The sequence below is a fragment of the Ranitomeya variabilis genome, chromosome 4 (genome assembly GCF_051348905.1).
Source record: "Ranitomeya variabilis isolate aRanVar5 chromosome 4, aRanVar5.hap1, whole genome shotgun sequence".
NCBI lineage: Eukaryota > Metazoa > Chordata > Amphibia > Anura > Dendrobatidae > Ranitomeya > Ranitomeya variabilis.
The window spans coordinates 483,844,977-483,861,293 of record NC_135235.1 but is presented as its reverse complement, the minus strand read 5'-3'; the positions used below and the strand labels follow the sequence as shown (position 1 = coordinate 483,861,293).

The 16,317-nt window shown below is 41.9% G+C and overlaps 1 long non-coding RNA gene across 1 annotated transcript; it reads left to right on the top strand.

The window, feature by feature from the left end:
- Positions 1 to 802: 802 nt before the first annotated feature.
- Positions 803 to 15,973, top strand: LOC143769055 (uncharacterized). The gene is made up of 3 exons (XR_013214190.1): positions 803 to 866; positions 14,661 to 14,763; positions 15,927 to 15,973. It is a non-coding gene; the product is annotated as an uncharacterized LOC143769055 (long non-coding RNA).
- Positions 15,974 to 16,317: the final 344 nt, after the last annotated feature.

Genomic DNA, 16,317 nt, shown 5'->3' with positions numbered 1-16,317 from the left:
TGCTGACTTGCTATGAGCGCCGACCACTGGGTGGCGCTCGCAGCAATCCGGCACTAACAACCATAGACGTCTCCAGGAGACCTCGAGTTGTCATGCAGACACAACGGTAACCCACGATCATATGACGCAGGTCACCGATGTATTTCCAGCGCGATTGCCTGAAGCGCCATTTAAATGCCCTTATCTTAAAGGGAGGTATCCATTAAGATGATTTTTTACCATCATTGGGTTGCTCTAGGGAAAAATTTGAAAGAAAGTGTTTTCCCCACTGCTACCCTTCCACTTCTGCTTCTAGGCTTTGTTGACACTCTGAGATGGGACTACTACAGCACGTGACCACTGAAGCTAATCTCTGAGCTCTTTGTAGTTTGCACTAGATCATGGAGCTTAGTGATTGACTGCAGCCAACATGTGCTGTAGTTGTGACATTACCAACAAAGACCAACAAAGACCAGAGCGGTGGCAGAGGGACATTGCTGCGGCAATGGAGGGTAAGTAACACTGATTTTATTATTTTTACCTAGAGCAAATCAATGGTGATTAAAAAAACATATTAATGGAAAATCGGTTGCTATAGAATATGCTCATTTTTTTATGGTTACTTCAACCTAAATGTCAATTAGATTACTAGCTAAATAAATAAATAGGGATATTATTATTTTATTCATTTTCATTTGTTATGTTATTTATTTATTTAATTATTTATTTGTACATCTTATTTAATTTTAAGAATATTATTTTATGATTATGCTACATTAGATACCCCCCAAAAACATATTTCTTGTAAGATGAATGTTTCCGCAGATGTCTCGCAGCAGGAATAGAGTTCAACAGTGAATCTGACCTACTTTCATTTTCCTGAAGCAGTAAATATAATTAAAATACGCTTACTTAACCCTATCATTAATAGTGTGTGTGTGTCTAGGTTGGCTGGTGTACCATGCAATGGATGTCATGCTGGATCACAGGATGCCTAGAGAATATTACTGTTCTTATCGAGTTTCTGCAGCTGGCGCTGGAGGTCTGACAAGATCACAGATAGCAGAAAGCCGTTAGCAGGACAGATTATAGAACGGAAATAGAAGGACATTGTGTGTGCATTAAAAATGACGAATACTGGCTACACATAGCTAAAGAAGTTTACCATGAAGCCAACTCCCACTGTGTCCTTACATATTCCCTCCTTGGTTGTGCAAATACAGGTCCTTCTCAAAAAATTAGCATATAGTGTTAAATTTCATTATTTACCATAATGTAATGATTACAATTAAACTTTCATATATTATAGATTCATTATCCACCAACTGAAATTTGTCAGGTCTTTTATTGTTTTAATACTGATGATTTTGGCATACAACTCCTGATAACCCAAAAAAACCTGTCTCAATAAATTAGCATATTTCACCCGGCCAATCAAATAAAAGTGTTTTTTAAAACAATAAAAGACCTGACAAATTTCAGTTGGTGGATAATGAATCTATAATATATGAAAGTTTAATTGTAATCATTACATTATGGTAAATAATGAAATTTAACACTATATGCTAATTTTTTGACAAGGACCTGTATATATAGAGAGGACTAAGGCCGGGGTCACACTAGACCGTAATACGGACGAGTGCTATGCGATAAAAAATCGCATAGCACTCGGCCCAATGTTAATCTATGGTTCAGCTCCCATCATCCGATATTTTCTCCACTGTATTTCGGATCCGAGGGAACTCGCAGCAGGCTGCGATTGTCAGCGTATCTCGGCCGAGACTCGCCAATGCAAGTCTATGGGTGCGAGAAAAAATCGGATTACACACGGACCATGCGTGTGCATTGCGAGAAATATGCAGCGGTGTTCTATAGAAAAGCCGGTAATTCAATTGCCGGCTTTGCATTTCTCCTTCACAAACCCGACAGGATATGAGACATGGTTTACATACAGTAAACCATCTCATATCCCCATTTTTTTTGCATATTCCACACTACTAATGTTAGTAGTGTGTGTATGCAAAATGTCAGCGCTGTAGCTGCTGAAATAAAGGGTTAAATGGCGGAAAAAATTGGCGTGGGCTCCCGCGCAATTTTCTCCGCCAGAATGGTAAAGCCAGTGACTGAGGGCAGATATTAATAGCCAGGAGAGGGTCCATGGTTATTGGCCCCCCCGTGGCTAAAAACATCTGCCCCCAGCCACCCCAGAAAAGGCACATCTGGAAGATGCGCCTATTCTGGCACTTGGCCACTCTCTTCCCACTCCCTGTAGCGGTGGGATATGGGGTAATGAAGGGTTAATGCCACCTTGCTATTGGAAGGTGACATTAAGTAAGATTAATAATGGAGAGGCGTCAATTATGACACCTATCCATTATTAATCCAATTGTTGGAAAGGGTTAAAAAACACACACACACGATTTAAAAGTAGTTTAATGAAATAAACACAGCGGTTGTTGTAATAATTTATTGTTCTCTCAATCCATCAGGAACACCCTCGCTTGGAAAAATAATAAACGCACAAGATACATACCTTCTGGTGAACCGTCTCGTCCCACGAAGTAATCCATCTGAAGGGGTTAACTAATATTACAGGCAGGAGCCCTGCTAAATGCAGCGGTGTGCTCCTGCTTGTAATTCCCCGGCGAATGAATGAAATGTAGGTCATTGACCTACATTTCCTTCAGTCGCGGTGATGCGCCCCCTGGTGGATGTCCTCATATGACCTGGAGCGTGGGAAAAAGTTCCCAGGCTGCAGTTCATGAGAACATCCACCAGAGGGCGCCTCACCGCGACTCAATGTAAGTACAGATCCAGCTTTCCTTTCAGCACCCGGGGATTACAGGTACGAGCGAGTGGTTTATCGCAGCTCGTGCCTGTAATATTAGTTAACCCCTTCAGATGGATTACTTCGTGGGACGTGACGTTTCAGCTGAGGGTATGTATCTTGTGCGTTTATTATTTTGCCAAGCGAGGGCCTGGAAATGGATTGAGAGAACAATAAATTATTAAAACAACCGCTGTGTTTATTTCATTAAAATACTTTTTAATCATGTGTGTGTGTGTGTGTGTGTGTTTTTTTAACCCTTTCAAACAATTGGATTAATAATGGATAGGTGTCATAATTGACGCCTCTCCATTATTAATCTGGCTTAATGTCACCTTACAATAGCAAGGTGGCATTAACCCTTCATTACCCCATATCCCACCGCTACAGGGAGTGGGAAGAGAGTGGCCAAGTGCCAGAATAGGCGCATCTTCCAGATGTGCCTTTTCTGGGGTGGCTGGGGGCAGATGTTTTTAGCCACGGGGGGGGCAATAACCATGGACCCTCTCCTGGCTATTAATATCTGCCCTCTGTCACTGGCTTTACCATTCTGGCGGAGAAAATTGTGCGGGAGCCCACGCCAATTTTTTCCACCATTTAACCCTTTATTTTAGCAGCTACAGCGCTGAAATTTTGCACATACACACTACTAACATTAGTAGTGTGGAATATGCAAAAAAAAAGGGGATATGAGATGGTTTACTGTATGTAAACCATGTCTCATATCCTGTCGGGTTTGTGAAGGAGAAATGAAAAGCCGGCAATTGAATTACCGACTTTTCACAGATATCGCGCTGAATGAAATATAAATACAGACTATATATATATATGTGTCTCAATGACATATATATATATATATACTGTATATATGTTTTAATGAACATTTGAGCACATAAATCCATTAGATGTCGGTTTTGCAAGCCTGCGCGAAAATCTCGCAGTACGGATGCCATACGGATTACATACGGAGGATGCCATGCGCATAATACGCTGACACACCCTGACTACGGATCAATATTTTGGGAACATTTCTCCGTATTACGGCCGTAGTACGGACGTATAATACGTGGCGTATTGTCTTACGCCAAGTGTGACCCCAGCCTTAGACTTCAGCATGAGACTAAACAAACGAACCCAATATATAACCACTAAAAGCAGGTGAAAATAATTCAGCTAAATACTTTGGGTCAATACCATGTCGGCTTTGCGGAAGGGAGAGAACCAAAGCAAAGCTGCAATGACAACAAGACATATAAAAGAGAAAAAAAAAGAAAAAAAATTGATTAACTAAATATAAAATGTGGAATGAACACAAAAAACACAAGTATAAATTAATAATGCAACATAGCTTCTTTTCTGAGATTTAACCCTAATGGAACACGAGTATTTAGCAAATAGATCCAGAATGCTTCTCTGTCACGCAGGTTTTTCTCTCTATCTCCCCCCCTGATATCTCGATATATCTGTTCAATTGCAAAAACTCTTAAATTAGTTGTTTGTCTGTTATGTATTCTGATAAAGTGATTAGAAATATTGGAAACGTGTCTGATTGATGGTTGTAATATGTCATAAAGATGTTAACGGACACCATCTTTTAATCTTCTGATAGTAGATCCGACGTAAAAAAGTTTGCAATCTGTGCACTCAATGATATAAATTACGTAATTTGTATTGCAGTTCAAAAAACTCTTTTAATAAAATTTTTGTTCTGATTTTCAGAACAGGAGAAATTAGAGTTTGTTTTAAAATAGGGACAGGTTTTACAAGGGTGTGACCCGCATTTAAAAAACCCTTTAACCACCTATAACCATCCAGTTGGATTCCTGGTACTCATGGAATCCAAATGGCTAGGGGATAAAACATTACCCAAAGTGGGAGCACGTCTTGATACTATTTTTATACCATTCTGGAGAATTGTATCCATAATATGGTCGTCCCTTAATATGTTGAGATTTTTTATAAACAATATTAGAAACAGATTTAAAGAAAGTACTATAGGTTAATACCAGAACTGGTTGATCATTAGAATTTTTATTAATGATGTTTTGTTTTTCAGAAATGGCATTAATATTAATAAGATCCGATCTGTGTTTGGTGTCAGCAATATCAAAAGCACGTTTAATGCTCCAATTGGGATAATGTCTGGTGGTCAGACGTTTTTTAATTATGTTTTTTTCAGGATTAAAAGCTGAATTATTGCTGCAGTTTCTCTTGGCTCTAAATACTTCCCCCAATGGAATAGATTGTATCCATATTATAGATACAATTCTCCAGGATGGTATAAAAATAGTATCAAGACGTGCTCCCACTTTGGGTAATGTTTTATCCCCTAGCCATTTAGATTCCATGAGTACCAGGAATCCAACCGGATGGTTATCTACTAAAGGGTTTTTTAAATGCGGGTCACACCCTTGTAAAACCTCTCCCTATACTAAAAAAAACACTAATTTCTCCTGTTCTGAAAATCAGAAAAAAAATTTTATTAAGAGTTTTTTGAACTGCAATACAAATTACGTAATTTATATCACTGAGTGCACAGATTGCAAACTTTTTTACGTCGGATCTACTATAAGAAGATTAAAAGATCGTTTCCGTTAACATCTTTATGACATATTACAACCATCAATCAGACACATTTCCAATATTTCTAATCACTTTATCAGAATACATAACAGACAAACAACTAAGGCTACTTTCACACTAGCGTCGTACGACGCACGTCGCAATGGACCTGCCGACGTACCGACGCATACTGTGAAAAAAAAAACACAACGGGGGCAGCGGATGCAGTTTTACAACGCATCCGCTGCCCCATTGTAATGTCTGGGGAGGAGGGGGCGGAGTTCCGGCCGCGCATGCACGGTCGGAAATGGACACGACGCACAAAAAAACATTACAAGTAACTTTTTTTGTGCCGACGGTCTGCCACAACACGATGCATCCGTCGCACGACGGATGCAACGTGTGGCAATCCGTCGCAATGCGTCGCTAATACAAGTGTATGGAGAAAAAACGCATCCTGCAGGAAATTTTGCAGGATGCGTTTTTTCTCCAAAACGACGCATTGCGACGTGCGTCGTACGACGCTAGTGTTAAAGCACCTTAATTTAAGAGTTTTTGCAATTGAACAGATATATCGAGATATCAGGGGGGGAGATAGAGAGAAAAACCTGCGTGACAGAGAAGCATTCTGGATCTATTTGCTAGATACTCGTGTTCCATTAGGGTTAAATCTCAGAAAAGAAGCTATGTTGCATTATTAATTTATACTTGTGTTTTTTGTGTTCATTCCACATTTTATATTTAGTTAATCTTTTTTTTTTTTTTTTTCATTCTGCTTGTTATGTGTTTTTTTTTTTTCTCTTTTATATGTCTTGTTGTCATTGCAGCTTTGCTTTGGTTCTCTCCCTTCCGCAAAGCCGACATGGTATTGACCCAAAGTATTTAGCTGAATTATTTTCACTTGCTTTTAGTGGTAATATATTGGGTTCGTTTGTTTAGTCTCATGCTGAAGTCTAAGGGTACTGTCACACAGTGGCACTTTGATCGCTACGACGGTACGATCCGTGACGTTCTAGCGATATAGTTACGATACCGCAGTGTCTGACACGCAGCAGCGATCAGGGATCCTGCTGAGAATCGTACGTCATACGGAAAAAGGAGTCCAACCGCTGTCACTTATAGTTTTGATAAAAGGTAAATGTTTATTTTGATAACAACAAGTTTTTAGGCTATCAAGCCTGGCTTACACAAAAAATAGTAAAATCACAGTATAACAAAGGTACGGGTAACAGACTACCCCACACATCACCAAAATTATACAGCTGAAGGTTGCAGGTTCACTATTTTAGTAAGAGCATTAATCATGGTATAGTTAAATGATAGCACTCTCAACCATGTAAAGGACTCATTCAGAGTAACCATAAACAAACAGTCAATGACTGCACCTTACCCATGTGAGCCGTGGTGAATGTGTGGAGTATGGCAGCCCCTACACGTGTTTCGCGTAGGCTTCTTCCGGGGGCCGTACTATGTGTGTCCAACAGGTTAGGATTTATAGACCTCCAGCACCTGAGGCTAATCATAATGGGACTCCATATGCGGCGCATGCGCACGTGACGTCAGCGCCGGAACTAGCGTCACAGCGGGCACTTCGGGACAGGCGAGAGGCCAGGGAGCCATAACCATGGCAACCCTGACACAAACACACAGCCCAATGGACGCCGGCTGCGACGCACCGTAACTCCGACGTCACGGTCATGCGCACAGGGTCCAGCGCTTGTAAGTATAGAACGGGAGCAGCTTATGTACTAGGGTAGTGTGCATAAATAGTAAAGTGACAATGTGCATATAGTGCCTCATGTTGTGCGATCTCATATATCCCCGCCACTACAGGCAGATAAACTTATATAAAGTGCATACAGGCATATTATAAACACAAATATAAACACAAAATTAATACATCCCTAGGGGTAAAGTGACAATGTGCCAAAAAGTGCCTCATATTGTGCAATCTCATATACCCCCGCCACTACAAGCAGTATACGATAAATTTATATAAAGTGTATAAAAGCATATTTTGAACACCATTATAAAAACAAAATTAATACATACCAAACACAACCTAAAATACAATACTATATATCAGTGTATTAAACAGATTATTATAATGCATAATTAGAGAGTCCATAAACTTCAGTGGGGTACACCACAGTGTAGAAAGTTAGAAGATAGCTCCCGTTTTAGTCGACCTATCAGGTGCTCAAGTATCCACAATTCAATAGACACGTCCCGTAATGATGAACTAGAATACAGATAATTAAAAACATAATTAGAATAAAAATATATAAAAGGACACACAAACACATACTGGTGGGACCTAAATCAAAATATACCCAGTAATATTATAAAAAAGGGGCAAAACTAATCTGCTCATTTAGTCCATAAGGGACCAATGTATTGAGGACAGAGATCCACCTGCATTCATGCTGGAAAAGGACGCGTTTGATGTTACCTCCTCTAATGCCCGCACGAACCTTGTCAATGCCGCATATTCTCAGGTCATTAGGGTTACAATTATGTTTTTCCCTGAAATGCCTAGGGATAGTTTTTAAATTTTCCACTTCTTTTTCCTCCCTCGCGGCTATGATCTCCCTCACATGTTCACGTGTCCTTATGCGCAATTCCCTGGTTGTCAGGCCTATGTAAATGAGTTCACATGTACATTTTGCGTAGTAAATTACAAATGTGCTCTTACAGGAGATATATTCGCTAATTTTGAATTCTTGTAACCCATCAGAGGAAACAAATGATGTAGTTCTTTGGTGGTTTTTGCATGCTAGACACTCATTGCACGGAAAAAATCCAACCCTAGATGTTTTAATTCCAAATATCCCGGGAGATTTTGCCACATAGTGGCTATTTACCAGTATATCGCAAAGATTTTTACTCCGTCTAGCCGTCATCAGTGGTCTTACCGGAAGGTGCTGATTTAGGGTAGGGTCCGTTGTCAGGATCCCCCAGTGTTTTGATAGGATAGATCTAATATCCTCCCAATTTGAATTAAAAGTAGAAATAAACCTCGTCACTCCTTGTTGATCTGTTTTTCTACTCTTATCTCTGGATGCATGGTGGCAATTATCTTGGGATAGCAGTGAGGTCCTATCGGTATGTTTAGCTCTTTTGTAACCTTTTTTGATACAGCGTCTGCTGTATCCACGCTCCCTGAATCTCTCCCCAAGGTCCAACGCTTGGCGCTCAAAACCCTCATCAGAAGTACATATTCTCCTCATACGTAAAAATTGTCCTACAGGTACAGCCCTGATGGTTGACCCAGTATGTGCTGAAGATGCATGCAATAAGGCGTTAACGGATGTCTCCTTGCGATATACATCCATACCAAGACAACCATCAGGCTGCACCTGCATCCTAAGATCTAAAAAGGAGATTTCAGTATGATGACATGTATATGTGAGTCTGATGTTGTAGTCATTGCGGTTCAACCCAGAAACAAATAAATCCAAATCAGATGCCGACCCTTCCCAAATAAAAAAGATGTCGTCTATGAAGCGGTACCACCCTAAGATCTGGGGGGCGGCATGTGCGTCATCAGAAAAAATTTCCCTCTCCCATAATCCCAAAAACAAATTTGCATAAGAGGGCGCACATGCCGCCCCCATCGCGGTACCACGCTTCTGCAGAAAAAATCAGTCTTTAAACGTAAAAAAATTGTGTTCCAAGATGAACCGCAACAAATCCAACACCAGCTCTCTGACGTCTGGATCAAGATTACTAGATTCTAAATAGAAGCTTGCAGCCCTCATGCCATCCTCGTGATCAATGCACGTGTACAGTGTTTCCACATCTGCCGTCACGAGGAGCATGTTGGGCTCGATATGCATCCCATCCAGACGTCTCAGGACGTCCGTAGTGTCCCTGACATAGGAGGGCAGCGTCTCCACCTGTGACCTAAGGTAATGATCAATGTATTTACAGAGTGGTTCGTTGAGCCCTCCTATGCCAGAGACAATCGGACGCCCTGGAGGATCCTGAGCGTCCTTATGGACCTTGGGGAGAAGATAGAACGTGGGTATACGTGGAAATTCAACAGTCAGACCATCACGAAGTTTTTTTGTAATGACCCCTCTCTCAAACGCCATTTCCAAGATATTGTCCACCCGCATCCGAAAATTCTCTACTGGGTTTTCTTTTAACATGGTATAGGTCTCTCTGTCCCTCAGCTGTCTAAACACCTCTTTTTCGTATTTCTCGACCGGCCATACCACCACATTTCCCCCCTTGTCCGCCGGCTTAATAACCACATCATTCCTATCCTGCAACTGTTTGAGGGCCTGTATTTGGTTGAAGGTAAGATTGTTGTTTTTCCTACATCTCCCCAGTTTTTTCAGGTCCTCTGTTACTAATTTAGTGAATATTTCCACCTGTGGCACTAGTGACAAGGGAGGAAATGTGGTGGACTTAGGAGTAATCGGCGGTGGAGAAATACCTGTCAAATCCTGAAACGATTCTGCCTCCAGTTCCTCCAGGATATTCAAAGTTTCTTGTTCATTTATTGGGGGTGACTCCAAATTAGACCCATGTTTAGCATGTAGCCGTTTTAATACCAGTTTCCTTGAAAATAAATTCAAGTCCTTCAAGACTGTAAAAAAATCAAAAGAGTTAGTGGGTACAAAGGAAAGGCCTAATTGTAAGACAGAGATTTGGTCTGTGGTCAGAGGTTCTGATGATAAATTCAGTACCTCTAGATTATTAGTTTTCGCCTTTTTTTCTCTCTGTGGGGAGTTAAATGCTTTTCTTTTATTATACGACTTTCCACGACTTCTAATAAATAACTTTCTAATAAAAGAAAAGCATTTAACTCCCCACAGAGAGAAAAAAAGGCGAAAACTAATAATCTAGAGGTACTGAATTTATCATCAGAACCTCTGACCACAGACCAAATCTCTGTCTTACAATTAGGCCTTTCCTTTGTACCCACTAACTCTTTTGATTTTTTTACAGTCTTGAAGGACTTGAATTTATTTTCAAGGAAACTGGTATTAAAACGGCTACATGCTAAACATGGGTCTAATTTGGAGTCACCCCCAATAAATGAACAAGAAACTTTGAATATCCTGGAGGAACTGGAGGCAGAATCGTTTCAGGATTTGACAGGTATTTCTCCACCGCCGATTACTCCTAAGTCCACCACATTTCCTCCCTTGTCACTAGTGCCACAGGTGGAAATATTCACTAAATTAGTAACAGAGGACCTGAAAAAACTGGGGAGATGTAGGAAAAACAACAATCTTACCTTCAACCAAATACAGGCCCTCAAACAGTTGCAGGATAGGAATGATGTGGTTATTAAGCCGGCGGACAAGGGGGGAAATGTATGGCCGGTCGAGAAATACGAAAAAGAGGTGTTTAGACAGCTGAGGGACAGAGAGACCTATACCATGTTAAAAGAAAACCCAGTAGAGAATTTTCGGATGCGGGTGGACAATATCTTGGAAATGGCGTTTGAGAGAGGGGTCATTACAAAAAAACTTTGTGATGGTCTGACTGTTGAATTTCCACGTATACCCACGTTCTATCTTCTCCCCAAGGTCCATAAGGACGCTCAGGATCCTCCAGGGCGTCCGATTGTCTCTGGCATAGGAGGGCTCAACGAACCACTCTGTAAATACATTGATCATTACCTTAGGTCACAGGTGGAGACGCTGCCCTCCTATGTCAGGGACACTACGGACGTCCTGAGACGTCTGGATGGGATGCATATCGAGCCCAACATGCTCCTCGTGACGGCAGATGTGGAAACACTGTGCACGTGCATTGATCACGAGGATGGCATGAGGGCTGCAAGCTTCTATTTAGAATCTAGTAATCTTGATCCAGACGTCAGAGAGCTGGTGTTGGATTTGTTGCGGTTCATCCTGGAACACAATTTTTTTACGTTTAAAGACCGATTTTTTCTGCAGAAGCGTGGTACCGCGATGGGGGCGGCATGTGCGTCCTCTTATGCAAATTTGTTTTTGGGATTATGGGAGAGGGAAATTTTTTCTGATGACGCACATGCCGCCCCCCAGATCTTAGGGTGGTACCGCTTCATAGACGACATCTTTTTTATTTGGGAAGGGTCGGCATCTGATTTGGATTTATTTGTTTCTGGGTTGAACCGCAATGACTACAACATCAGACTCACATATACATGTCATCATACTGAAATCTCCTTTTTAGATCTTAGGATGCAGGTGCAGCCTGATGGTTGTCTTGGTATGGATGTATATCGCAAGGAGACATCCGTTAACGCCTTATTGCATGCATCTTCGGCACATACTGGGTCAACCATCAGGGCTGTACCTGTAGGACAATTTTTACGTATGAGGAGAATATGTACTTCTGATGAGGGTTTTGAGCGCCAAGCGTTGGACCTTGGGGAGAGATTCAGGGAGCGTGGATACAGCAGACGCTGTATCAAAAAAGGTTACAAAAGAGCTAAACATACCGATAGGACCTCACTGCTATCCCAAGATAATTGCCACCATGCATCCAGAGATAAGAGTAGAAAAACAGATCAACAAGGAGTGACGAGGTTTATTTCTACTTTTAATTCAAATTGGGAGGATATTAGATCTATCCTATCAAAACACTGGGGGATCCTGACAACGGACCCTACCCTAAATCAGCACCTTCCGGTAAGACCACTGATGACGGCTAGACGGAGTAAAAATCTTCGCGATATACTGGTAAATAGCCACTATGTGGCAAAATCTCCCGGGATATTTGGAATTAAAACATCTAGGGTTGGATTTTTTCCGTGCAATGAGTGTCTAGCATGCAAAAACCACCAAAGAACTACATCATTTGTTTCCTCTGATGGGTTACAAGAATTCAAAATTAGGGAATATATCTCCTGTAAGAGCACATTTGTAATTTACTACGCAAAATGTACATGTGAACTCATTTACATAGGCCTGACAACCAGGGAATTGCGCATAAGGACACGTGAACATGTGAGGGAGATCATAGCCGCGAGGGAGGAAAAAGAAGTGGAAAATTTAAAAACTATCCCTAGGCATTTCAGGGAAAAACATAATTGTAACCCTAATGACCTGAGAATATGCGGCATTGACAAGGTCCATGCGGGCATTAGAGGAGGTAACATCAAACGCGTCCTTTTCCAGCATGAATGCAGGTGGATCTCTGTCCTCAATACATTGGTCCCTTATGGACTAAATGAGCAGATTAGTTTTGCCCCTTTTTTATAATATTACTGGGTATATTTTGATTTAGGTCCCACCAGTATGTGTTTGTGTGTCCTTTTATATATTTTTATTCTAATTATGTTTTTAATTATCTGTATTCTAGTTCATCATTACGGGACGTGTCTATTGAATTGTGGATACTTGAGCACCTGATAGGTCGACTAAAACGGGAGCTATCTTCTAACTTTCTACACTGTGGTGTACCCCACTGAAGTTTATGGACTCTCTAATTATGCATTATAATAATCTGTTTAATACACTGATATATAGTATTGTATTTTAGGTTGTGTTTGGTATGTATTAATTTTGTTTTTATAATGGTGTTCAAAATATGCTTTTATACACTTTATATAAATTTATCGTATACTGCTTGTAGTGGCGGGGGTATATGAGATTGCACAATATGAGGCACTTTTTGGCACATTGTCACTTTACCCCTAGGGATGTATTAATTTTGTGTTTATATTTGTGTTTATAATATGCCTGTATGCACTTTATATAAGTTTATCTGCCTGTAGTGGCGGGGATATATGAGATCGCACAACATGAGGCACTATATGCACATTGTCACTTTACTATTTATGCACACTACCCTAGTACATAAGCTGCTCCCGTTCTATACTTACAAGCGCTGGACCCTGTGCGCATGACCGTGACGTCGGAGTTACGGTGCGTCGCAGCCGGCGTCCATTGGGCTGTGTGTTTGTGTCAGGGTTGCCATGGTTATGGCTCCCTGGCCTCTCGCCTGTCCCGGAGTGCCCGCTGTGACGCTAGTTCCGGCGCTGACGTCACGTGCGCATGCGCCGCATATGGAGTCCCATTATGATTAGCCTCAGGTGCTGGAGGTCTATAAATCCTAACCTGTTGGACACACATAGTACGGCCCCCGGAAGAAGCCTACGCGAAACACGTGTAGGGGCTGCCATACTCCACACATTCACCACGGCTCACATGGGTAAGGTGCAGTCATTGACTGTTTGTTTATGGTTACTCTGAATGAGTCCTTTACATGGTTGAGAGTGCTATCATTTAACTATACCATGATTAATGCTCTTACTAAAATAGTGAACCTGCAACCTTCAGCTGTATAATTTTGGTGATGTGTGGGGTAGTCTGTTACCCGTACCTTTGTTATACTGTGATTTTACTATTTTTTGTGTAAGCCAGGCTTGATAGCCTAAAAACTTGTTGTTATCAAAATAAACATTTACCTTTTATCAAAACTATAAGTGACAGCGGTTGGACTCCTTTTTCCGTATGTTGATATATTATATGGGAGTTGTTTCTGTCCAGACTTGGACATATATGTGGCTCTGTTCTAATTTAGTATATGAGAATCGTACGTCGTAGCAGATCGTTTGGAACTTTCTTTCGTCGCTGGATCTCCCGCTGTCATCGCTGGATCGCTGTGTGTGACAGCGATCCAGCGATGTATTCGCTTGTAACCAGGGTAAACATCGGGTAACTAAGCGCAGGGCCGCGCTTAGTAACCCGATGTTTACCGTGGTTACCAGCGTAAAAGTAAAAAAAAACAAACAGTACATACTCACATTCCGGTGTCTGTCCCCCGGCGTTCTGCTTCTCTGCACTGTGAGCGCCGGCCGGCCGGAAAGCGAGCACAGCGGTGACGTCACCGCTGTGCTTTCCGGCTGGCAGACACAGTGCAGAGAAGCACAGCGCCGGGGGACAGACACCGGAATGTGAGTATGTACTGTTTGTTTTTTTTAACTTTTACGCTGGTAACCACGGTAAACATCGGGTTACTAAGCGCGGCCCTGCGCTTAGTAACCCGATGTTTACCCTGGTTACCCGGGGACTTCGGCATCGTTGGTCGCTGGAGAGCTGTCTGTGTGACAGCTCCCCAGCGACCACACAACGACTTACCAACGATCACGGCCAGGTCGTATCGCTGGTCGTGATCGTTGGTAAATCGTTTAGTGTGACAGTACCCTAAGAGCGCCGTATGTGCTCGAAACGCGTCCAGCTACATGGTAGCTTCCATCCAAATGATGGAATTTTTCTCTTGTCAGCAGTTTTCCAAATTTTAATATGTTTAAATAAATTTTTTATAATTTTTATTCCTGTAGCTGGAGTTTTTTCTTTCCATGTGCACAAGTTTCAACGTACGTCAGACAGATGTTTTTTCCTTGCTCGGACATTATGTGGACTACAGACGAATGTTTCTACTGGGTGAGTTGAAAAGTTTTTCTGTTTTTCTACTATGTTTGGCACCTAATACCCTCACCTATCCTGACAATAAAAGCTCTAAAGGTACCTTCACACGAAACGACGCTGCAGCGATAGCGACAACGATGCCGATCGCTGCAGCGTCGCTGTTTGATCGCTGGAGAGCTGTCACACAGACCGCTCTCCAGCGACCAACGATGCCGAGGTCCCCGGGTAACCAGGGTAAACATCGGGTTGCTAAGCGCAGGGCCGCGCTTAGTAACCCAATGTTTACCCTGGTTACCAGCGTAAAATGTAAAAAAAACAAACAGTACATACTTACATTCGCGTCCCCCGGCGTCCGCTTCCTGCACTGACTGACTGACTGAGCGCCGGCAGTAGCAGGGCACAGCGGTGACGTCACCGCTGTGCTTTCACTTTCACTTTGCGGCGCTCAGTCAGTGTGGGAAGCAGACGGCGGGGGATGCGAATGTAAGTATGTACTGTTTGTTTTTTTTACATTTTACACTGGTAACCAGGGTAAACATCGGGTTACTAAGCGCGGCCCTGCGCTTAGTAACCCGATGTTTACCCTGGTTACCAGTGTAAAATATCGCTGGTATCGTTGCTTTTGCTGTCAAACACAACGATACACGGCGATCGGACGACCAAATAAAGTTCTGGACTTTATTCAGCGACCAGCGACATCACAGCAGGATCCTGATCGCTGCTGCGTGTCAAACTAAACGATATCGCTAGCGAGGACGCTGCAACGTCACGGATCGCTAGCGATATCGTTACAAAGTCGTTTCGTGTGAAGGTACCTTAAGTACCAAGTGTGAAAGAAGTAGTTGTCAGCATGTGTGACCACCACTCTTACAGAAGATTGTGATTGAAGAAGTGTCACAAATATACACTACCACTGCAATCACACAAGGGATTTAACACCTATTGTGGAAGTCACAGTAGTTGTCCCCAAGCCAGGAGCAACTGTTGCTTTTTTGCTGCATGAGGCGAAAATTGAACATGGGACCCTTCCTCACAGTGCAATTTATACCTGCAGTGAATAAACACAAGTCTGACATTGTTTTTTGAGCTTTGCTTTTACAATATTCATTCATTATTATTTAATCACCATAGGTGAGTTAAATCTGCTATCGTCCAATTGCTTAATATATATATTGCAGGATATAGAACAAATCAATGTATCCTATGAAGGAATACAGTACCAGGGCCATCATCAGTAGAGGAATACAACACCAGAACCACCAACGGTACATTATTATTATCATTATTATTATTATATTATTCATTATAGCGCAATTTATTCCATGGCGCTTTACATGTGAGGAGGGGTACACATAATAAAAACAAGTACAGTAATCTTAAACAATACAAGTCAGGACTGGTACAGGAGGAGAGAGGACCCTGCCCGCGAGGGCTCACAATCTACAAGGGGTGGGTGAGGATACAATAGGCAAAGGCAGAGCTGGTCGTGCAGTGGTTTGGTGGATCGGTGGTTACTGCAGGTTGTAAGTACATTAATACAGTACCAGAACCACTATCAGTACAGGAATA